The 25,229-nt window shown below is 43.5% G+C and overlaps 1 protein-coding gene across 3 annotated transcripts in view; it reads right to left on the reverse strand.

Moving 5' to 3' along the window:
* Positions 1-25,229, reverse strand: part of LOC311515465 (uncharacterized protein) — a 297,106-nt gene that overhangs the window by 196,101 nt on the left and 75,776 nt on the right. Inside the window, exon 3 of one of the 3 annotated variants that reach the window (XR_014710145.1) lies at positions 1,915-3,158. The exons of the other annotated variants lie outside the window; for them this stretch is intronic. The gene's annotated coding sequence lies outside the window, so the exon portion shown is untranslated. Of the gene's footprint in view, positions 1-1,914; positions 3,159-25,229 lie in introns of those variants that run through there. 3 annotated transcript variants of the gene reach the window in all.

The raw sequence follows: 25,229 nt of genomic DNA on the forward strand, positions 1-25,229 counted from the left end.
GATTTATGTTCAATTCTCTGCTCTTCAACAGACTCCCAGTCTGCAAATCACTTGAGCCCACCCCTCAAAGGCATTCCATGGGTTTCAGTGGAAGTTAGGAGCCTAAATACCCTTGAAAATCTGGGCTTTACCCTCTCTGTGCTTCAGTTCCCAGTCTATAAAACCAAGATAGTAGAACTTCCCTACCTCACAGCAGTGTTGTGAGGACAAGTACATTTAAGATACTATAGTGATGGGGGCCAGATAAATACCCAAGATAGAGGTTCAGCGTGCAGTGGAGGACCCCATAGAGATGAATCTGGCCAGTGTATGAGTTTAACACCCCGTCCACCTATCCCTCAATGTGAAGAGGACCATGCACGCTTGTGGTAACCAAGCTGAGATTTTGCCCAGACCTCTTAGTCAAACACACACACTTTTGGATTAAAACATAAAATAAGTTTAGCTACAATAGAAGCTAAATTTTAAATAAGTGTAGCAAACAGATCAAAGCAAATTATCTAGGAAATAAACAAACCCGCAAACTGAGCTTAATACGCTAAATAGATAGGATATGAGTAGCAAATTCTCACCCTAAATGATGATTCAAACAGGCTCAAGTTCTTAAGGGGCAAGATAAGATGTGTAGGCTTACAGCTTGGAATCCCCAGATGTTCCATTCACAGGCTAAAAATTCCTTCAGCCTGGGACCATCACTTCCCCCAGTTCAGTCTTTGTTCCTCAGGTGTCTCAAGGTATGTTGTTGTAGGGAGAGTGAGGTACCATCATGATGTCATTTTCCCCCTTTTTATATCTCCTTCCCACTTGCTGGAAAGCTCTTTTGCTGTGACCTGGGTCAAACAGTTCCCATTGTGTAGAACTATCTCTGATAGGTTTCTATTGTACGTCGTTCCTCGGCTAATCCTTGTGCACGTGTACATTTCCTTAATAAGCCATTAACATTCTTTTGGCCTTTTTACTGTTGTACCTGAAAGATTTCTTGTGGGTAGTTTCAACCTCATGGCATGTTTCAGTAACACATACTTAGCCAAAACTTCATAACTTCGCATATGACGATAGCACATACAATCCAACCAGATATTATTGTCTAGCAGAACACTTTGTACAAAACATATCCTATTTCCATGACAGTGGTGAATACTGGGGTTCCAGAGCATCACAGTCTGTATTAACTTGTTCTGGGATGGGGCTACAGATTTAAGGGAAGGACAGTTCCACAGATAGCACCATCCCCACAATTCACTCATGGATCTAGCCTCCCAGCCAAACATTCTGTTGTGTAAGAGAACTAAATAGTATCCCTTTAAATAGTTTGTGAGCCCCTGCATGGCACCCAGTGTGTACTATATTTCTGGAAGCTGCCAGATCAGCAATGGTTATGTAATCCTAGGTAGATATGTTATATATGTTTACTAAAGACAATTATTTGGACCCCACTGTACCCATGTGGTTCAACTACGTTATGCATGTTGTGTAATGAGCAAGACACAACACCTTCCTCACTCTCTAAGACCCAGACTCCATAAAGCACAAACAGAGGGGAGTTAGAGGTTTGGAGGAAAGTGCTATCATACCATGGAATAGGCACTGTCATCTCCTAAGTCCCCAAAAGCTGGGATTGTGTGCTCATCTCTACTGCTGGAAGCTGAGGAAAGCATTTAAGCCATAATTGACAGACTGTTTAGCACTGTGACTACTTTCTGTATGATAATGAACTCCATTGTGCCTTTAGATCACTGTTTTCACTTTTCTCTTTAAAAACTAAACAGAACAACCTCCTAGGAATAAAACAATTGAAAGTGTGAAATGCACCTTTTATGTTTATTAATAGTATACGTTGTGCATAACTTCAAATAGGAAATTGATGTATTAAAATATCCCAGGAATTAGAAAAGAATTGACATGATTCACTAAATGATGGCAGAGGTAAAATATGTTCATTTTTAATCAAAAGAGAATTAAACCAAAACATATTAAAGTGGGAGCAAGCCAGAGTAGAATAAACACTTCCAATTCACCAAACACAGGAAAGAATATTTTACTTTGACTTGTTTCCAGAAATTCCCATTGAGTTGTCAAATTCTTGTAAGGAATGACAGCAGTTTTTTCATAGACTTTACAATCAGAAGTGACCATCATGATCATCTAGTTTGACCTGCATCAGACAAAACGTGGGAAATCAAATACAAAAACCTTTATTCACATAGTAGTCTTTACTCAGGCAGGGACTTCCCTGGAAATCACTAGGAATGCTAACTTATTTAAATTTTTACAGAAGTATTTGCTGTGGCAATGCAATATTAAGTCTCTGTTCCTGCATTGTCTTCATGCTCATGTTCAGTGAGAGTTCTGGGAATGCAGGACACTGTGAAGAGGGCTCTAAGGAGGTCCACAGGGGCTAGAGGGATGGGTCTGGAATACTACCAGGGTCTGGAGTGATAGAAGAGCCACTATGCAGCTACTGCAGCAGACTTATGAGTGGCACTCTATACAACCAACACTCACCTGTTCCTACATAAATACACAGGACAGAAGTGAGAGGCAAAGTTTGCTGCTAGCTACAATTTGACCACTTCTTCTACCCTAACTGTGTTTGTGTGTGAATGAAGTGGGGAGTTTGGGGTAATTACCACACCCCAGAAATATCCCCATTGTATTAGGATACAAGAGGCTGCCTGATACAGCAGCACTTCAAAGATGCAGTGGGTAAGAGGAGTAGTCAGCTGACAATCCCTCAGAAAGCCTCGGATAGGGTGGAGGTGGTCTGTGAGATGACTCCTAGAAAAGAGCAAGAGTGAGTGGAGTCCCAGTGAAAGAAAGGTGCTAAGGCTTCCATAAGGCCTGAATTGGAGCTTGGATTTCTACTTTCAAACCCTGGAAGCATAAATCAACCCTTTCTCGGTTTTGGATCCTGACCCCGACACCCACAGACTTCTAAAGTGTTCTGATCTATACAGAGAAGTTCCAGGAAGATGGTATCTTAGAGGAAGAGGATGTCCAGCTTTATATTTTAAACAAGGGAAGCTTAAGGCAGCAGAGACTTCAAATGTCATGTAGCGAATGCTGAAGAACACTGTAATGTTGAGCACTGAGAGCTATGGTGGGCGTTGCTCACACGGTTGTCTAAAATTCCTTTTCATTGAAAGCACCAAATCAGCCTGAAATAGAGAGGTAGAGTCATATTGGTATCATTACCTCGAGGCACTTGGAATGAGAAAGAGAAGATCATATAAAAATTAACATTTTCCATTTAGGGTAGGATTTTCAAAAACATTCAATGTTACCTTATTTCTGCCCCCCTTGAAGACCATTTAAAAACACACACTGACTCCAGTGGGACCAGACTTGGGACAAAATGGAGCATTTTTTAAATCCCCTCCTAAATTTTCCATTTCTGATGTAGACATTTGCAATATGCCAGTATAACATGAGGTCAATAAGGTAGACCCAGAAAACCTGCAGGGAAGCTGAGTTTATTTTCAGCTCAAAGGGCTAGTATAATTTTATGGCCCTAGAGCGTCTGATTCATTCACTAGAAGATACTTGCTTTGTCAGAAGCCTTATGAAACACACTTGAAATGATCTGTGCTCTCAATAAAGAGCTGTTCATTCTATTTCTTATTATCGCTGCAGCTATGACTAAGATGGTGCTTTGGCTTCTCTTGATGCATAAATAAAGCCACTACTTATTGTGATTGTTTTCCAGGTTGGAAAAAGGTAAGTTGCCAGCATGAAGCTGTGGATATAGTGTGTTAAGTACCATATATCCTATGAATACATGTCAAATGAAGAGCCTCCACACTTTTGCCCTCTGTAAAATGTGGAAAACAACACTACAAAAGAAGTGTTATTCTCAGCTGAGATTGTGCCCAGCCTCGGAGAGCCCACACAATTCCTGTTCAGCCAGCCATGCAAAATACTAAAGGAACCATATAAGTGAAGATGACCATAGGTGGCATATGCTAAAACCTGTGTCCCATGCCTCTAATCCCAAGCCCCTGTCCCCACCACAGAAGCATATGGGCCAGTACTCCCAACCTCACTATGGATTTTGTTTGTGATTCCAATGCCAAACATGATGTTTGTTTGCAGGGAACATATCAGCAGAATGCAGTAGAGAATATACTGTAACATTCTGTGGTATTAGAACGTGCCACCGTACTTACCAGGACGTTGAAAATATGTGTTTTAATTTTTCTCCCCACATGGCACAGAGCCAGCTAAGAGCCCTATACCAAGGCACCTTGCAGCCCTCACCACAGGGGCAAGCTGTGGCTTTGGCACAGATGTTTTGAGGGAGGAAAGGAGTGTGGCCAGAAGGGATGTGGCCCTGGGGCTTCTTTAGATTATGATGGACCATAACGTACAGCAGCCTCTCCACAACAGAACAACGACAGCAACATGCTCTATAGTCTTGCCCCCTCCTACTCCTGACCCCCATCCCAGCATATCCCTTATGAGCAGAGGGGGCCAGTCGGGTATGGGGACTAGAACTGAAAAAGGGGAGAGGAATCTGCCACTCTAAGTGTTGGTACATAGTCCTTTCTCCGTAAGTCTGTATTTAGTGCTAGCTTTTGACTGCTCCTGCACAGGTGTGCTGTGAGAACTTGCAGAAGGAACCCCTTCTTCCACTAGTACATCCACACAGGAGCCAGCCAGCATCTAGTCTTGACATTTCCTGAAGCACTAGACTTGAATTTGCCAACGTACCTGCTGCTGCTGCTACCTTCAGTAAACCCTAAGGTTTATCATGCCCCACTCTCTTGTTCACCATTTGACATGACACATCAGGCCTGAAAGCAATTCACACACTTCCTGTTCAAAGGAGTAGTTGGAAGCAAGAGGATTGACATTCTGCATGTGTCTGCCAGACACAGAAATAATGCCTCGGGGCACCACCACACTTTAGACACTACAGGTCCATACACCCCTACGGCAATCCCTTTGCAACTAAGAGCATTATCTGGCCCTTTCTCTGTGTCCCCACTTCAAGTGAGGCACACCAATTTATCCACACCATGTACTATCTTTATCAATTACCACCTCACACAGACTATGGACTATGTCTTGCCATCACTTTGTAGGCAAAAGTCCAGCTGAAGTGGTCACTGATTGCTTGTCTGTATTCATTCATATCTTTGTTGACAACATCCTTCACTAGACACAAAGGCTCCCATTCAGAGGGGAACTTTAGCCTTTTCCATGCCTCTTGTCTGATGCACTGACAAATTTATCCCCACGCTGTTCTGCAACTTTAGCAGACTAAGTTCAGTTTTCCTCAAAGTCTGCTAGTCAGCAACTGCTTCCGATAAGTCATACTGAAATGAACTGAGAACCTGACTAAAAGCAGCTTTTACTGGCAATTTTGCCAAAATAAAGAGAAAACACATTTTCCCAGAGGAAACTATCAAAAGCATTACTAGTCTGGCACTAAAGTTATAGCAAAATTACTTGAATTACTTGATTTTCAAGATGCTACAATCGTGTCATGTCTCTCTGCTCATTGTCTGAGAAAATAGCACTGAGACAGGCTTTGGGAAGAAGCAAGCTCCCAAAGATAGTGTGGTGAGAGCTTAGCTCCCACTCCCCTGTTCAAGTCAATTAACGGTTACATCTGCCTTACAATAGGTAAGCAAATACTATTGTTTTATGCCACATCACCTTTCAGTCAACAGACTATCCTTCTATTTAGTCATAAGGAATCTTAATTTTCCAAATACACAAAACATGATTCTTTTCAGAACCCCGGTATGATATACCAGGCTACAATCCAAACTAATGCACAGCTGGGTCATCCCTGCTCTCTAACCTGGGGTGACCTTCTGTGACATTCCATACCTTGGGGGAGTGTACTGTAACCTCCATATTCCTCATTTTCATATAATCGTGATCTTACATATAAAGCATGCCTTGTAAGGTATCAGGGGAAAGGTTATGATTTGCTGAAAGTCATTTCTCTATCCATATATGGGTATCGTTAATGCATATGAAGTTATGAGAATTGTGTTGTATGGTGGTCACTAAAGCATGCTGTAGGTTGGGGAATCAGACCAATATTAGCTCCTCAGAGGCAACAGCAAGAAAAGTAACCAACGCCTGGGCAGGGTGTCAAACAGTCCATCAACAGCCATTGTCCAGCAAGGGAGCTACAATGCAGTGACTCACCTGCACAAGGCCCCACCAGGGGAATTGTTCAACCTTGCTTGGAGAGACCCAGCAATGCCCCACAGTCATGTCTGGACTTGTGTTCTACAAGCACATGGACTGAGAGTATAAAACAGACACAGTGGACGCATACTGGGCCTTTCTCCTGCCCCCACCTATGCTGTAAGCAACCTAGATGCTGAGAAGATGACAAGACTCCAACAGAGGAGATTATACAGGTTTGTTCCTTAAACTTGGGCCATTAAAGTCTGCAATATCCAGTGGGGTGAGAAACTGCTTAATCTAGCTGCTGCCCAGTCTAATAGGGTTGAGAGTTTAGACTTATATTTTCTTTTCTTTTGGTAACCACTCTGACTTGTTATGCTTTGACTTATAATCACTTAAAATCTGTCTTTATAGCAAATAAATCTGTTTATTCTATCTGAAGCAGTGAATTTGGTTTGAAGTGTGTCAGAGGCAACCCTTGGGATAACAAGCCTGGTACATATCAATTTCTTTGTTAAATTGATGAACTCGTATAAGCTTGCAGCGTTCAGCAGGCATAACTGGACACGGCAAGATGGAGGTTCCTAGGGTTGTGTCTGGGACTGGAGATATTGGCTTGTGTCATTCACTTCAAGTAGCTGGGAGCAGTTTACATGCCAGAGGCTGTGCGTGAACAGCCCAGAAGTGGGGGTTCTCACAGAAGAGCAGGGTAAGGCTGGCTCCCAGAGTCAAGGACTGGAGTGGCCTAGCAGATCACTGGTCCAAACAACACCAGAGGCGAATGTCATACCTTCACAATACCTTGTTGCCTCCAACTTGGACTGCTCACAAACAGCCTCCAGCATGCAAGTCACTTCCAGCTATGTCTGTGTGTGTGCTGCAGTCGGCTAGTCACATCTTGGCTTTTACCAGCCTAAGTTATGCTGCAAGGTGACCCCAACACAGCTCCAATACAGGATCTTTCCCCACAAATATATGTCCTGTACTACTCATCCCCCTCCTGGGCATACAAATAAGTTCATTATTTGTTTAAGGGAATAATATGCACACAACATGTTACTCCAAATGGAATTACCCAGACACTTGAACACACTGGTTCAATAAAACAAGTTTATTAACTAAAAAGAGAGATTTTAAATGAGTACAAGTAATGAGGCATAAAATCAGAAATAGGTACAAGAAAAATAAAGATACAGCACTTACTGGTGCCTAACTTAACAAACTATATTATATCCAAAGCATTGTGTTATCTCCACATGCTCCAGCAGATCACTGACCAGACTGTAAGGTCAGGAACAACCCTCCAGAGTCCAAGGGCTGTTTTCATTTGTCTTTTTTAGTGCAATTCCAGAGGCAGACAGGGAGAGAGAGGAGTGCTGTCTTAATGTGTCTGCCTCTTCTTTCTATAGTCCTGTCCCACCCTTTGAGAAGCATCTCTAGCTAGGAGCAGGGCAACAAGCAGCCTGTGTGTGTGGAAGGAAAGTCTACGCTGTGTCTTTGCCGAGATGTAGATTTTTGCCTCTGCCCCCTTTCCTGAAAATGAATGGCCACTTAGTGGGTAATGGTCCAGCAGACTTGTTTGTACCTGGCTAAGTCATCAGCTTGTACTTTGTTTCTGAGGAACTTTGTTGCTTCTCCCCAGACTTATCTGGAAAACACACTTTTAAACATTGTGACAGAGTGCAAACAGGAACACCTGCACTCTGATCACTCTAATAGTAATTAGTTCCCCAGTAGGAAGCTGACGGGGGTAATTACTCAGTCAGGCTTCCCAGATGAGCCAATTACCCCATCACCCCTGGGCTGATAAGAGGCGACACTGGAAGGAAGTGTGAGAAGGGAAAAAGGAAGGAGAGAGGGAGGAACAGGATTAGCTGAGCCTCGCCAGACAGAAGACTCCCTGTTCTGAGCCTCTATTACTCTCATGCCCTGGTAAGAGGGCCAAAAACTAGTTGAATATTGTAAATAGGCTGTTGCATGAGGACTGTTGTGAAATTGGTGGAGGGAATACAAAAGAAAAAGACATTGTGAAGGCACAACCATGGGAGTCAGCACAGATCTTGCGGGGAGAAGGCCACAAAGGAGCCACACCCAGTGACGTGCATTTTACCATGATATTATTGATCACCAAATTGAGGTTTTAAAATGATGGCTCAAGGCATATCTTGTACAAGCCTTATTAAAAGAGTGTGTAGGGTGTGCACACAGGGTATAGTTTATGACACCCACTCTCCCAGTTACCTGACCTCCATTGATATTTCTTCTGAAATCCACCTTTTGCTGTTATACCTAGATTAGTGTAGGATTCACAACAGTTCAGACAACCTACTGAAATAATGTGGTGCCTGAAGGCCCCAGCACCCTAGGCATTGTACACACACAATGAAAAGATTATTCCTGCCCCCAAAGAGCTTACAACTTTAGTAAAATTAAGCACAGGCATCAGCTTTTTCCTTTGTCTGGGGGTGCTCAACCACCGCTCAGCCCGAGGCCCCACCCCCACTCAACCCTTTCCCCCACTCCACCTCTTCCCACTCAGTTCCACCACCTCCTGCAAGCTGTGGAACAGCAGTTCCGCGGCAGTGGGAGGTGCCAGGAGGGAGGGGAAGGAGTTGATTGGTGGGGCTGCCTGTGGATGGGAGGCGCTGGGGAAGAGGGGGGTGGCTATCTGCCAGTGGATGCTAAGGTCCCACCATTTGTTTTCCATGGGTGCTCCAGGGCCTATGCAATTAAGCACAAGGTAATAGTGAAAACTGTGATAAGCATAATCAATAGTGATCATGGCACACCAACTGCCTAGCTATTGTTGAGTGGACTGTAGGCAGCAGAGCAGTTTAAAATAGAGATTTAAAGAAGGATAATAAATTTTATGGGGAACTCCTTTTGTGCATAAAGGTCCACTAGGGATGAAATAAGGTACTGGTGGGAAGGTTAACTAATGGGCAGTAAAGGCTTGCATTGTAGGTGGAACAAAAGTGGGTGTTGACAGCTCTGCAGCATATAAGGGGTAAGTAGGGCCTTAAAACTGAAGACAAGTAGTTTGTGTTTGATGTGGTGAAAGGGGGGGAAAACAGGGAGAGGGATGATATGGTCTGAGTGACAAAGCATGGAGATTATCTTTCAGCAGGGTTTTTTATGTATTTAAGGCAGGGATGGGGGCAAGATGGCATTTGGCAGGCCAGAAAAGAGAAGTGACACAGTGTGCTGGACTCATCAGTTGGAATGTTATAGAAAATATAAGCAGCAGCAGAAGTACTGGACACTTCAGGCATACAACATGTTGTAAACTACAATTTGCCAAGGACTACGAAAGCTGCATGAGTTATATAGACTGTAGTGAAGCCCAGGGTCTAGTCACTTCATTCTTTAATGACAAGAACAGAAATACTGCCAAGACTTTGGTCACCTTCTTGGTTGAGGCCAAAAGAGGAAGTGCTATCCTGGTTAAAATAAATATGGTAGAACTTGCCCTGGGAACATGCAAGTCATGTAACAGCTAGCAAGTCCTAGGGGCACAAGTGCACATCCCTGTGCTCTGTTTCAATGCTCTGGCCTAAGGATGATTCAGGTGGCCAACAGTCACCTGATGATGGCCATGTGGTGGTGCTTCCTAGAAGAGAAAGCCTGTTCTGGCAAAGAAGACAACCCAGGGGCAGGGTTGGATGTAGACTTTCTGTACCAACCACGTGGAATGATTGGTAGAAGACACCCAACAGGAGCAAGAACAGAAATCCTGGCTGGAAAAAGATAAGATGTATATACCAAGCAGGAGGCATGATTCTGAGTTATGAAACCCGCTTTGGAGGAACTGTTGAGCCTGGGGAAGAGGACTGGAAAACATGTGTGAAGTTGAAGTGTTCTGTTTTGTTAAATAAACCAGACCCCAAGAAAGGCTGTACTTTAATTACATGAATGTCTGTGCATTTGTTGGGGAGCTGATTTGGGGAAACTGAAGCGGCAGATATGACCAGAGAGGGGCAACTGGCCCCATTACAAGGAGGATGCAGTAGTTGAGATGTGAGATCAGGCTTGCATGAGTGTCATAGTTAGGTGAAGAGAGAATCCCTGTCCTACTAGATGTTGTCTTTAATGAGTTCTAGTCATAAGATTTCCCTTAGTATTTTAACAACTCTTGGCTCCATTGTGTGAAAGAATGATATAGCATAAAAACCATAAATACAGATAGGACCGTATTAATCCAACAGATTCACTGTACCACCATAGAACCTGTAAATCACACATGCTAATTCAGTTAATTGTCACAAGTTACTAAAGTTTTTTTTGAACGGGTGTGGGGGGAGAGATATACAAAATCAAATCAATGGTAGGCCATGGACCTTCATCCAAAATGAGATTAGACCACAATAATCTTGTTCTGAATGCTTTGATTTCAGAAGCTGTGTTGGCGCTTCCACCTGTATCCATTTTTTCTGTGCAATCCTGACATTAAATTAAGCCTTTTTATCTTTTAGACTCAATCATCTGTGCAAGAAAAACAGTCAGGTTCACAAATGAAGAGCAAGCCTGCTGAGTGAATATCAGGAAGCTTGAAAGCTGTATCTCAAATAAAACTTTGAAGACCTTGTGTCAGGGTCCCCCCACCCACAAACTCTGGGGTACAGATGTGGGGACCTGCATGAAAGACCCCCTAAGCTTATATTCTTACCAGCTTAGGTTAAGACTTCCCCAAGGTACAAATTCCTTTCCTTGTCCTTGGACGGTATTGCTGCCACCACCAAGTGATTTACACAAATGTCAGGGAAGGGTCACTTGGAATCCCTATCCCCACAAAATATCCCCCCAAGACCCTTCATCCTCTTTCCTGGGGAGCCTTGAGAATAATATAGCAATCAGTTGCCTTAGCAACGTGAGCACACACCAGACCCTTTGTCTTCAGGACACTGAAATCAATCAGGTTCTAAAAAGAAGAACTTTTATATATATATAAATATAGTAAAAAAATCATACATACAAAATCAGGATGGAAGGTAACTTTACAGGGTAATAAAAAGATTTAAAACAGAGAATTCCCCTCTGGGCTCAGCTTCACCGTTACAAAAACAGGAACGAAAGCATAGGAAAAAAGTCACAAGCCCAAAACAAAAGATAACCTAATGCATTTCCTTGCCCTACTCACAGTTTCTGTGGTTTCAGATGGATTATTCCAGGTAGGGAGCACCACACAGCACAAAAATAAATCCTTCGCGCACCGCAGATTTGAAAGTATCTTCTTTCCTCATTGGTCCTTCTGGTCAGGTGCCAACTAGGTTATTTGAACTGTTTATCCCTTTACAGGTAAGGCAATCCAGTACAGCTGACAAGGAGGGATTTTATGCTATGCATACATAAAGATTGCTACTCTGCCCCCTATATTTATGACACCCTGTAACATAGAATCCTCTGTTCTGACAGACGTCTCATTCAGCTCTTATCAAGACCAAAAGTTTAAACTTAGAATTCTAAGAATAACTATAATAACATTTTGTAGTCCATGGAGTGAAGTGTTTATATGCTCCTCTTCATGTCTTCTAGCTGTGCCAATAGATTTTTACTGTTTTTCCCCCTTAGTCCCACTCTTAATTAAAGGCCTCCACTGTACATTGCTAGACCATCACACCTAGTAAGTTACAACAATATCAAATATTTCATTGCATTTGGCTAGTTATGAATACTAAATTTTTGAAGCATGCATATACAAGTACATAAATCTCATTAAGTCATTGAAGTTATATCTTACTGTATTGCATTAATATAATATTAACTGTATGCTCAAAGGTTATTTAACTTTACATGGAAATCTGTGACTAGCATTAGAGTTTGCCAAAGTGTTTAAAAGAAAATGGCTTTGTCAAGGTTCCTCCCCCACTCTGAACTCTAGGGTACAGATGTGGGGACCTGCATGAAAAACCTCCTAAGCTTATCTTTACCAGCTTAGGTCAAAACTTCCCCAAGGTACAAAATATTACACCCGTTATCCTTGGACTGGCCGCTACCACCACCAAACTAATACTGGTTACTGGGGAAGAGCTGTTTGGACGCGTCCTTCCCCCCAAAATACTTCCCAAAACCTTGCACCCCACTTCCTGGACAAGGTTTGGTAAAAAGCCTCACCAATTTGCCTAGGTGACTACAGACCCAGACCCTTGGATCTTAAGAACAACGAACAATCCTCCCAACACTTGCACCCCCCCTTTCCTGGGAAATGTTGGATAAAAAGCCTCACCAATCTGCATAGGTGACCACAGACCCAAACCCTTGGATCTGAGAACAATGAAAAAGCATTCAGTGTTTTACAAGAAGACTTTTAATAAAAAATAGAAGTAAATAGAAATAAAGAAATCCCCCCTGTAAAATCAGGACGGTAGATATCTTACAGGGTAATTAGATTCAAAAACATAGAGAACCCCTCTAGGCAAAACCTTAAGTTACAAAAAAGATACACAGACAGAAATAGTTATTCTATTCAGCACAATTCTTTTCTCAGCCATTTAAAGAAATCATAATCTAACACATACCTAGCTAGATTACTTACTAAAAGTTCTAAGGCTCCATTCCTGGTCTATCCCTGGCAGAAACCAGCATACAGACAGACACAGACCCTTTGTTTCTCTCCCTCCTCCCAGCTTTTGAAAGTATCTTGTCTCCTCATTGGTCATTTTGGTCAGGTGCCAGCGAGGTTACCTTTAGCTTCTTAACCCTTTACAGGTGAGAGGAGCTTTCCCCTGGCCAGGAGGGATTTCAAAGGGGTTTACCCTTCCCTTTATATTTATGACACGCCCCCCAAATCTCAGCTAGGGTGAAACACTGGCTGGGATTTCTTCCTGGAGCTCTAGGAAAACAGAGTTAATAAGACACATGCATCTCTAAATATATTACCAAGTACATAAAGACTAACAATATTTTCCACATCTCAAGGACGATTTTAACCAATTGATTCTGGGAAACTTTCACGGGAGAGTGCATCAGCCACTTTGTTAGAAGCTCCTGAGATGTGTTGGATGTCGAAATCAAAATCTTGGAGAGCTAAACTCCACCAAAGAAGTTTTTTGTTAGTTTCCTTGACGGTGTGAAGCCACTTCAGTGCAGCATGGTCGGGTTGCAGGTGGAAACGCCGTCCCCAAACATATGGGCGTAGCTTTTCCAGAGCGTAGACAATGGCATAACATTCTTTTTCAGTGACTGACCAGTTGCTTTCCCTCTCAGACAGTTTTTTGCTGAGAAACACTACAGGGTGGAATTCTTGATCAGGTCCTTTCTGCATTAAAACTGCTCCCACACCACGCTCGGATGCATCTGTGGTTACTAGGAACGGTTTGTCAAAGTCTGGGGCCCTTAGTACAGGGTCAGACATGAGTGTCGCTTTAAGCTTGTTAAAGGCCTTCTGACACTTTCCGGTCCACTGAACAGCATTTGGCTGTTTCTTTTTGGTTAGGTCTGTCAGTGGGGCAGCGATTTGGCTGTAGTGCGGTACAAATAGTCTGTAATAACCGGCCAAGCCTAAGAAGGATTGAACCTGTTTCTTTGACTTTGGGACAGGCCACTTTTGGATAGCATCCACTTTGGCCTGTAGGGGGCTGATAGTTCCTTGACCCACCTGGTGTCCAAGGTAAGTCACTCTGTTTAGGCCTATTTGACACTTCTTAGCCTTAACAGTTAGTCCTGCCTCCCTTATGCGCTCAAGGACTTTTTGTAGATGTTCCAGGTGGTCTGCCCAGGAATCTGAAAATATGGCCACATCGTCAAGGTAGGTGACTGCATATTCTCCTAATCCCGCTAGAAGACCATCTACAAGTCTTTGGAAAGTGGCGGGTGCATTTCGCAGCCCGAAAGGGAGTACATTAAATTCATACAGCCCGAGATGTGTGATGAAGGCTGACCTTTCCTTGGCAGATTCATCTAGCGGTACCTGCCAGTACCCCTTGGTTAAGTCCAAGGTAGAGATGAACTGGGCCCGTCCCAGTTTCTCTAATAGTTCATCTGTGCGTGGCATGGGATAGTTGTCTGGGCAAGTTACAGCATTTAGCTTACGGTAGTCCACGCAAAAACGTATTTCCCCATCTGGTTTGGGAACTAGAACCACTGGAGATGCCCATGCACTTTCAGAGGGGCGGATTACACCCATCTGTAACATATCCTGGATCTCCCGTTCTATAGCAGTTTTAGCTTGAGGAGACACCCGGTAAGGTTGGACTTTAATTGGGTGAGCATTACCTGTGTCAATGGAGTGGTATGCCCGTTCAGTCAGTCCTGGGGTGGCTGAGAACGTTGGCGCGTAGCTAGTGCACAGCTCCTGGATCTGCTGTCGCTGCATACGCCCAAGGGTCATGGAGAGGTTCACCTCTTCCACACCACCAGCACATTTCCCTTCATAGTAGACACCTTCAGGCCACTCAGCGTCGTCTCCTCCCTGGGCTGTAAACTGACAAACCTTTAATTCTCTGGAATAAAAGGGCTTTAGAGAATTAATATGGTACACCTTAGGCTTTCGGTTGGAGGTGGGGAATGCTATGAGATAATTAACAGCTCCCAGGCGCTCCTGGACCATGAATGGCCCTTCCCACGATGCTTCCATTTTATGGGCCTGGAGCGCCCTTAAGACCATGACCTGGTCTCCTACTTTGAAGGAACGCTCTCTGGCATGTTTATCATACCAGGCTTTTTGCTCTTTTTGAGCATCCTGTAAGTTTTCACTAGCAAGGGCTAAAGAGGTTCGGAGGGTGTTTTGTAGGTTGGTTACAAAGTCCAGAATGTTTGTTCCTGGAGAAGGTGTAAATCCCTCCCATTGCTGCTTCACCAACTGCAATGGCCCCTTAACCTCACGGCCATATACAAGTTCAAATGGGGAAAACCCTAAACTGGGATGTGGTACAGCTCTGTAGGCAAAGAGCAACTGCTGCAATACTAGGTCCCAATCATTGGAGTGCTCATTTACGAATTTACGTATCATGGCCCCCAAAGTTCCATTAAACTTCTCCACCATGCCATTTGTTTGATGGTGGTAAGGAGTGGCAACCAAGTGATTTACCCCATGAGCTTCCCAAAGGTTTTTCATAGTTCCTGCCAGGAAATTAGTCCCTGCATCTGTGAGGATGTCGGAGGGCCAACCTACCCTGGCAAAAATGTCTGCTAGTGCCTGACACACACTTTTAGCCCTGGTGTTGCTTAGAGCTACTGCTTCCGGCCATCGGGTGGCAAAATCCATGAAAGTCAGTATGTACTGCTTTCCTCTGGGTGTCTTTTTCGGAAAAGGACCCAGAATATCCACAGCTACTCGCTGAAATGGAACTTCAATGATGGGGAGTGGCTGGAGAGGGGCTTTGACCTGGTCTTGGGGTTTTCCCACTCTTTGGCACACCTCACAAGACTGGACATAGGTAGAAACATCCTTGCCCATTCCCTCCCAGTGGAATGATCCCCCAAAACGGTCTTTGGTCCTGTTCACCCCAGCATGGCCACTAGGGTGATCATGGGCTAAGCTCAAGAGCTTGGCCCGGTATTTAGTTGGAACTACCAACTGTCTCTGAGGATGCCAGTCTTCCTGGTGTCCCCCAGAAAGAGTTTCCTTGTATAAAAGTCCTCTTTCTACAACAAACCTGGATCGATTAGAAGAGCTGAGAGGCGGTGGGTTGCTCCGTGCCGCCGTCCAAGCTCTCTGGAGGCTTTCATCTGCTTCCTGTTCGGTCTGGAACTGTTCCCTTGATGCTGGAGACATCAGTTCCTCATGGGATTGTGGACCTAGGCTTGGTCCCTCTGGAAGTGATATAGGGGATGGAGCTGTTCCTGTTGACTGTGAACCGCTCTCCGCTGGTGCACTATGTTGGGATTCAGGCTCCGGCTGAGCCTCTTGTGTAGGGTTATCGGCTGCTGCCAGTTCAGGTTCGGTGGGGCCCTCTGGTGTTGAGGTTGCAAGTACTGGATTCAGTGCTGACACGGAGTCTGGTGTTGGTTGTTCAGCTGGTTCCGGTTCTGGGACTGGTTCCGTCTGGGTCTCTGGGACTGGATCCACTACTGCTGTTGCAGACATTGGCCTGGGGTCCGGGTCCATCACCTCTGACTGGGTCCTGATAGAAGTTTCCGGAACAGAGCTAGGCCTCACGGCTTGTTTAGCCTGGCTGCGGGTGACCATTCCCACCCTCTTGGCCTGCTTCACATGATTGGCCAAGTCTTCCCCCAACAGCATGGGGATGGGATAATCATCATAGACTGCAAAAGTCCACATTCCTGACCAGCCCTTGTACTGGACAGGCAACTTGGCTGTAGGCAAATTGAAAGAGTTGGACTTGAAGGGTTGAATCGTCACTTGGATCTCTGGGTTGATTAAATTGGGGTCCACTAAGGAAGCATGGATAGCTGACACTTGTGCTCCGGTGTCCCTCCACGCGGTGACCTTCTTCCCGCCCACACTCACAGTTTCCCTCCGCTTCAAGGGTATCTGGGAGGTATCTGGGCCTGTGGACCTCTGGTGTGATTCCGGTGCAATGAACTGTAATCTGTTGGGGTTCTTGGGGCAGTTGGCCTTTACATGCCCCAGCTCGTTACACTTAAAACATCGTCCAGCTGACGGGTCACTGGGGCGAGGAGGGTTGCTGGAGAACGGGGTGGTGGGACGATAAGGGGTCTGGAGGGTTCTTTGGGAGGTAGGTGGGGCTTTGGGTGGCCCCCGGTAATAGGGTGTGGTCTGGGGTGGTCCCTTCTGGTCTCCGCTCCAACTGCGACCAGTTTTCTTCTTCTCTGCCACCTCCACCCATCTGGCTCCAATCTCTCCTGCCTCAATTACAGTTTTGGGTTTCCCATCTAGGATGTATCTTTCTATTTCCTCAGGAACACCCTCTAAGAATTGTTCCACTTGCATTAGGAAGGGCAAATTTACTGGAGATTCAACACTTGCTCCTGATATCCAGGCATCCCAATGTTTTACAATGTGGTAGGCATGTCGGGTAAATGACATGTCTGGTTTCCACCTTAGGGCTCTGAACCTCCGACGAGACTGCTCGGGTGTTATCCCCATTCTGACTCTCGCCTTGGATTTAAACAGTTCATACTTGTTCATGTGTTCTTTAGGCATTTCAGCTGCCACCTCAGCTAAGGGTCCACTGAGCTGCGGCCTCAGCTCTACCATGTATTGGTCAGTAGAGATGTTGTACCCAAGGCAGGCCCTTTCGAAGTTTTCTAAGAAGGCCTCAGTATCATCACCTGCCTTGTAGGTGGGGAACTTTCTGGGATGGGAAGTGGTACCTGGAGAAGGATTGCTAGGGTTTGTTGGTATATTCTGCTGGGCCTTTATCCTCTCCATCTCCTCCACATGCTTCCTCTCTTTTTCCCTCTCCTCCTCCACATGCTTCCTTGCCTCCATTTCCCTCTTGTGGGCAGCCTCTTGGTGTTGTTCTGCCTCCCTTTCTTGTTCCTTCTTCAGCTGCATGAGTTCTATCTGTCTCTCATGTTCCCTTTGTTTTTCCTCAGCCTGAAATTTGGCTAATTCCAGCTGTAGTCGAGCTGAGGATTCGCCCATTCTAACCTCTCTGTTTTTAACTAACTTTACACCCGAGGTTTAGAAATAAACAAACAAAACTTGGCTGTAAAATTTTGCTGTGCTGGAATAGAATACCTATTCTCTGATAGTGATTGTCAGCCTACAGAAAAAGACAATTCCCTTGTCTCTGCTCTGGGCCCAAATTAAAGCAAAAAACCTCCAACTACTTGGAAACCTGCTTACCCAGCCCAAAGAAAAAAAATTCCTTTTCAAACCTGTGCTCCTTGTAAAACAAAAAAAAATCAAAATCCTAAAAAAAACCCTGCCACTTTTGTCTCCAGTCAAATGGGTAGAGCACACCCCCCCTATTTACTTTTAGGAAGAAAAGGAAAAAAACCTCTGGGTTGGAAGACTGTGAATTTCCCTGCAGGAGTTAAGTACCCTGCCTCCAGGCAAAGAAAACCTGCAATTCACAAGATAATCCCCTTTTGTCTCTGCTTGGCCACAAAGCAGAGAGAAACCAAGCTGCTTTCAGTTTCAAAGCTGCTTTCTGGACTTCCTAAAAATTCCTTTTTAAAATCTGTATTTCTAGTTCAAAAAAATCTCAACTGGATCTCAAAATGATTTCAGGTTAATCCCACCACTGTGCCACCATGTCAAGGTTCCTCCCCCACTCTGAACTCTAGGGTACAGATGTGGGGACCTGCATGAAAAACCTCCTAAGCTTATCTTTACCAGCTTAGGTCAAAACTTCCCCAAGGTACAAAATATTACACCCGTTATCCTTGGACTGGCCGCCACCACCACCAAACTAATACTGGTTACTGGGGAAGAGCTGTTTGGACGCGTCCTTCCCCCCAAAATACTTCCCAAAACCTTGCGCCCCACTTCCTGGACAAGGTTTGGTAAAAAGCCTCACCAATTTGCCTAGGTGACTACAGACCCAGACCCTTGGATCTTAAGAACAATGAACAATCCTCCCAACACTTGCACCCCCCCTTTCCTGGGAAATGTTGGATAAAAAGCCTCACCAATCTGCATAGGTGACCACAGACCCAAACCCTTGGATCTGAGAACAATGAAAAAGCATTCAGTGTTTTACAAGAAGACTTTTAATAAAAAATAGAAGTAAATAGAAATAAAGAAATCCCCCCTGTAAAATCAGGATGGTAGATATCTTACAGGGTAATTAGATTCAAAAAACATAGAGAACCCCTCTAGGCAAAACCTTAAGTTACAAAAAAGATACACAGACAGAAATAGTTATTCTATTCAGCACAATTCTTTTCTCAGCCATTTAAAGAAATCATAATCTAACACATACCTAGCTAGATTACTTACTAAAAGTTCTAAGGCTCCATTCCTGGTCTATCCCTGGCAGAAACCAGCATACAGACAGACACAGACCCTTTGTTTCTCTCCCTCCTCCCAGCTTTTGAAAGTATCTTGTCTCCTCATTGGTCATTTTGGTCAGGTGCCAGCGAGGTTACCTTTAGCTTCTTAACCCTTTATAGGTGAAAGGAGCTTTCCCCTGGCCAGGAGGGATTTCAAAGGGGTTTACCCTTCCCTTTATATTTATGACAGGCTTTTTGCCAGAAAAAAGTCTATTCAAAAATTTCCTTTTTCCTTGAAAGTTTTCAACAAAACCCTAAAATATTTCAGTGACAAATTGACAAAAAATGAAAAAAATCCTTTAGTTAATTTTTCACGGGGAAAAGGCATCAGCTCTATTTACTCATACTTGTTTACTTTCTTCCACAGAAATTGTTAATTCACATAGAAGATTATTTAAAAAATTGTCTCTATCTAGTGCCCACATCAATTTCCATACGAAAAGAAGTGTGCCAGCACATGGAAAACTGATAAACTGGCATTTGTATATGCAATTGTCCCCCCCCCCCACACACACAGTTTTTTTAAATCACATCTGTGTATTGAACTGAGTTACCTGTTTTGCACTCACACGTTTGTTTTCATACACAAGCTTGCTCCCTCCGAATACTGAGACTGTGACTGGAGTCCTCTATGCTGATACCTGACTCCAAATAGACCGATCTTGTTAGCTCAAGTGATAGAGATCTATGCATCTAGATCAGAACGTGATCCCCAGTTTGTACATGTGTGATTGGATGTGGTGTAAGTAGGTAGCTAGAAATTCATTATAGCCTGCTTTCCATATAGGTTGGCAGTCTTGATCTTTCCCAGGCCCAGCCTTTAGAGCCAGAGATTTTAACATCCTATAGAAAGGAGTCAGAGAGGCTATGGTCACTGGTCTAGCAAATGGCCTGGGAAAGCAATCCAGGTGTTTGTGGTTAAGGGTGATGGGTGTCCCCTCTACTTATTTAATTCATATAAAACGAGGGTGACCAGATAGAAAGTGTGAAAAATCAGGACGGGGCTGCGGTATAATAGGCCTGTATATAAGAAAAAGACCCAAATATCGGGACTGTTCCTATAAAAATCGGGACATCTGGTCACCTGATACAAAACCCAATTAGTCAAGCTATATGTAGGTGAAGCAAATGGCACCCTTTAAACAGTGTAACACCTCTGAAAAAATCAGGTTGCCAAACATCCACAGCTCCCAAAGAACTCAACAGAACTGCAGCTGCTCAGCATCTCAGAAAATTAGGCTATTAGTGGCTCCACTGATGCTCAGGTTCAGATAGTCATGTGGTCACTCAAGTAAACATAGGAGCATGTCACTGATAGTCTGTCTCTGTACCTGGCATGTTTTACTTAATACTTTCTATTTTAATACTAAACACAATACAAAGTAAACTACTTGTAAAAGGAATAAATTAGCACAGTTATGATAGAAGTTATTAAAGCCCCTGTTCAATGAGTCACTTGGCCTAGCTTTCCAAGTATTCTCACGTAAGAGACATTTCTGAATGTCTTGAGAATGTCACACTCATTTGGATGTCAGTTTGATAGATTCTCTCTTTCTGACGCAAGATTGGTGAGTCATTGATATCTGTACAATTGATTAGTACATCTGTAAAGCATGGGCTGCCCCAGAACTGTTATGTCTATTCCTAACTCATCATAAAATGTAATACAATACAGCAAATACTTATCAACAGAGTGGGATAAATTTAAAGAAAGTCACAGACGGCCACAGTAATAGAACACTAGACAGGAGGGAAAAGTCTTATCAAACAACATACTGCACAACGTAGTATTAGAATGCCACTAATAATGACATATAAACTGCAGCTGCAAAATTTTTAAAAAATACTCAGAAAAGAGAATCAAAACCTGAAGCAAGCTCAGAGGAAAAAAAAAGAAATCTTAGAGCAAATATCAAACGAGCCTACAGAACCCAAAGCAGTACTTTACAGCACTAAATCATTGTTGCAATCAAATTGTAAATTAACAGCTCAAGCCATTACCACAGGGAGGTGAAAATGGCCAAATAATAGCTTTTCCCACCTCCCTCAGAGAGATAAATAAAAATCATGATTGAAAGGGTTCATGCAGGGAAACAGAACCAAACAGTCTGCAGCATGGGCATTAACTCATGAGGGCCTGGGAAATAAGGCAATCAACATAACCTAGAATCATGAGACATATCACTCCCCTCTGCTAACCTCGGTCAGAGGGGATGAAACCCAAGAGAATCTACTGAAGACCCGCTATATCGACCGCAGATCACTTTTCCATCGACTCCAGTACTCCACCGGAATGAGAATAGGAAGGGGAGTCGACGGGAGAGCGTCTCCGGTCGCCATAGTGTAGTGTGGACCTAAGTAGATCTAAGCGACGTCGACTTAAGTTATGGTACTAACGTAACTCAAATGCTGTACCCTTAGTGAGACAATACTGCCAAAGAGGATTCCTTGCTGAGGTCCCTGCCCTCCACATATATTCGCAGAATCCTGCTGGATTTATGGGCCAAACCCCCACCCAACCCCCACTTTGACAGGGAAGAAGCCCACTCTCTCCAAGACAAATGTGAAGTGCAAGCTTGTACAGTTTCTGGTCCCCTACCATACATGGCCATAGCCAGCATCTAACTTGGTATTAACTAACCTATCTAAGCAGTATAATCCAAGGGCTGAAGTAAAAGGGAGCAGAGCATCTAAATGCAGGGAGTTCTCCCTCCACTCCCTAGCCTAGCAGAACAGCACTCCCTCACAGTTCCCCCTCATCCTTGGCTAGTGTGGTAAGGGCTTCCCTACTATTTCAATCTATTTTCATCACTGATTTTATCCATATATGGTAATATTGTTAGAGTTTACTAAGTTTGGTGATCCAAGTTGCTGCCAGGATAGTGTGTACAATGGTGCACCCCATAAGGCTTTATGGAAATATGCGTATGAAGGTATATATGACATAACTAGAATATGTTTTATGCTACATATGCCATATAACATCTCTCTGTAAAGGTTATGATCTACTGAATCTATTCATCCTATTTGTATGCATGTATCATTTTTGTATTCAAAGTTATGAATATTGGTTGTTTACTTGCTTAATTTTTAAGTAGCCTTAGTAAAGCATTTGGTCAGCTTCTTGAGAAAGGAATGTGCAAATTAAGTGCCCAGTCAAGAAGCACTTAATGAACAATGCATCTTGGAAGGCTCCAATCCACATAAGAAGTCTACATGAGGACGTTCAAGGTAGCATGTAAACCATGACTGCTACCTGTAAGTTTTGAGTCATGCATGGACACGTGACTTGCCCATGTGACTCCAAAACTCCATCTTATAGCTGGACTTCTACACGGGGGAGGGAGGGGTATCCACCCACAAGAGAAAGTCTATTTAAACCCCTGGGAGACACCTCCATTTTGTCTTCAGCTGGCTAAAGAGATAGCCTCTCCACCCCCAAGGATACCTGAAAGAAACTGGAACAAAGGACAGGAACTACAGGCGGTGTGAGTGATTGCTGGACCCAGACTGGAAGAAGACTAGTCTGTAAAAGGACGCTTACTGGAATGCCTCTAAGGGTGAGGTTTTTATCTGTGTTCAGTTTTCTTAGACAGACTTGCGTGTTCTTTTTTTATTTTGCTTGGTAATTCACTTTGTTCTGTCTGTTACTACTTGGAACCACTTAAATCCTACTTTCTGTACTTAATAAAACCACTTTTTACTAATTAATTAATGCAGAGTATGTATTAATACCCGGGGGGGGGCAAACAGCTGTGCATCTCTCTCTATCGGTGTTATAGAGGGCCAACAATTTGAGTTTACTCTGTATAAGCTTTATACAAGGTAAAACAGATTTATTTGGGGTTTGAACCCCACTGGGAGTTGGGCATCTGAGTGTTAAAGACAGGAACACTTCTTAAGCTGCTTTCAGTTAAGTCTGCCGCTTTGGGGCACGTGGTTCAGACCCTGGGTCTGTGTTGGAGCCGACTGGCATGTCTGGCACGACAAGACAGGGTGCTGGAGTCCCAAGCTGGCAGGGAAAGCAGGGGCAGAAGTAGTCTTGGCACATCAGTTGGCAGCCCCCAGGGGGTTTCTGTGATCTACCCCGTCACAGTGTGATCTGCAGGTTATTGCTGTTGTCTGCCTATTTGATTCAATGTATACTGAAGTTTAACAAGGGTACTCTGAACTACTCTTGTTTAGTGTAGTATAAATGTGAATAAATATTCTGTCTATAGTCTTATGACGCACTAAGCACCATGTCATCTGATTGCGTGGGGGGATGATATGTTCCATACTGAAGAGAGAGGGAGAAGAACTGTTAGCTCATCCATCCTATTACTGGCAGCTTGTTCCCCCTGTATATTTTACAGTATTTTGGTTTTTAAATGAGGTGATTAACTGTGTATACATAGACATCCATGCAGAGTGACAGATAAGGACTTTGAGTCACATAGTGCCACAAGGACTTCTACAGCTGAAGGAAGCCATTTCTTTCCATTTGTCATTCAGCACAATGTGTGCATGCAGAGAATCAACACTAGCCCTGGTAGGAAGACAGTGCACAGCACTTACTAACACCCAAGGTGTGTAGCTTTTCTAAAATATATAGTTCACTGCTGCTACTGATCCCGTTTAATTTGTTGCACCATGTGTGCGTCATGTGTGCGTACATGCTTTCCCTTTCTTCCTTCCTTCCCATTCCCCTTTGCACTAAATAGGGTTTTGCAGCATAAAGAAATCTGTGAAGCTATTTGTAGCTTCAGCATTCAGGCTGACAAGGCTGCTGTCAGTTCAAAGCACATTTTTTCCTCTCAAGGCATTACATAACTAACAACAGAACGGATTTTGTTTTCCACATTTACCAGAAAGCTGCCAGCAAGAAAAACAATTCACTGGAGGTTACAGCAGTTAAAATACAATGGTTTAAGATTTTATTTTTTCAACCATTACTTGACAAAACAAAAATAGATCTTTTTGGGAAGAAAGCTGCTTTTGATCATGATTTATACCCTTTACTTTTGGCTCTATACAATATAATAAAAATCTCTCACATAATAAAAAAGAATAATTGGAAACAATGGTAGAGGTTGCACACAAAAAACATGCAGAAGTAGTCCTTGGCCAAAAGAGTCCTTGTATTTAAGGATGTCAGATTTAAAACCAAGATCATGCTGCTCTTTCATTTATTTTGTACCTCCAGTTAATTTGTGATGCTTTAACAATATGCATGGTGCTGTATAAGACACAAGATGAAGTGAGCCTCTGCACTGTAAAACTTCCAATCTAGAGTGCCAGTCCTTCAACGGAGTTCTGTTGAGTGGACCATTACAGCTGTGCAGAGCCCAACTAACATCCCTTTAGGGGAAGAGGAGCTTTACACCAAGAGAAAGGGGGAGAGTCACAGCTTTCCAAAAGGGGTATGCAGCACTTGCTTCTACCCTTACAATGTCTCCAGTTATCAGAGTTTCTAAAAGGCATTTACATGAATGAGTCTTTAAAGACATTTCTATATATAGAAAAGCTATTCTGCGTCATTTTAGGGGTGTTTTAAGTACATTTCTCTTCCACCAAGACCTGTGCAGTTGGTCCCATGGTAGCTAGAGCACCAGACTTCACAACAGGGACATAAAGCATTAGATCAGTATGAACAAAAACAGCTGTCTTACAAACATTTTCAATTCAGAGCCGACACTGATACCATCAAAAATGGCAGTTTCCTGAGTGCACTACATCCACCGATTACTTTTCAGGTTATTTAATTACTTCTTTTCCCTATACGAGATACCTACAATTGTAGAACTATTGAGGGGTTCTGTACTCAACAAAATGATAGGTTTCAAGAGAAGGTCCCTCATACTTAGATTGCAAACTCCCCAGGCCAAGGTTGTAATGGATCCTTAAGAGGTGTATTCTCACTTCAGAGTGAAGAGCTATTTAACACACATACAGTTTTAGCTAAAAACCAGTTATATTGAATATTATTGTATTGAACATACACAGTCCATTGTTAAATGTTCAGCTATTTATGAAAACTGAAGGTTAAGTCTACATCTACACTAAGCACTAGGGATGGGATTCCTCTGTTTGTGTACACAGTCACACAGGCTCAAAGGAGAGCTAGTGTGAGTATAAACACTAGTGTAGCTGCGGTCCCCAGGCAGCAGCAGAGGCACTGCTGAGCCATGCTATGTACATACCCACCAGTTTCGGGGCTGGGGGTGTGTGCTCAG

This window comes from Lepidochelys olivacea (assembly GCF_965140295.1).
Source record: "Lepidochelys olivacea isolate rLepOli2 genome assembly, chromosome: 2".
Taxonomy (NCBI): Eukaryota; Metazoa; Chordata; order Testudines; family Cheloniidae; genus Lepidochelys; species Lepidochelys olivacea.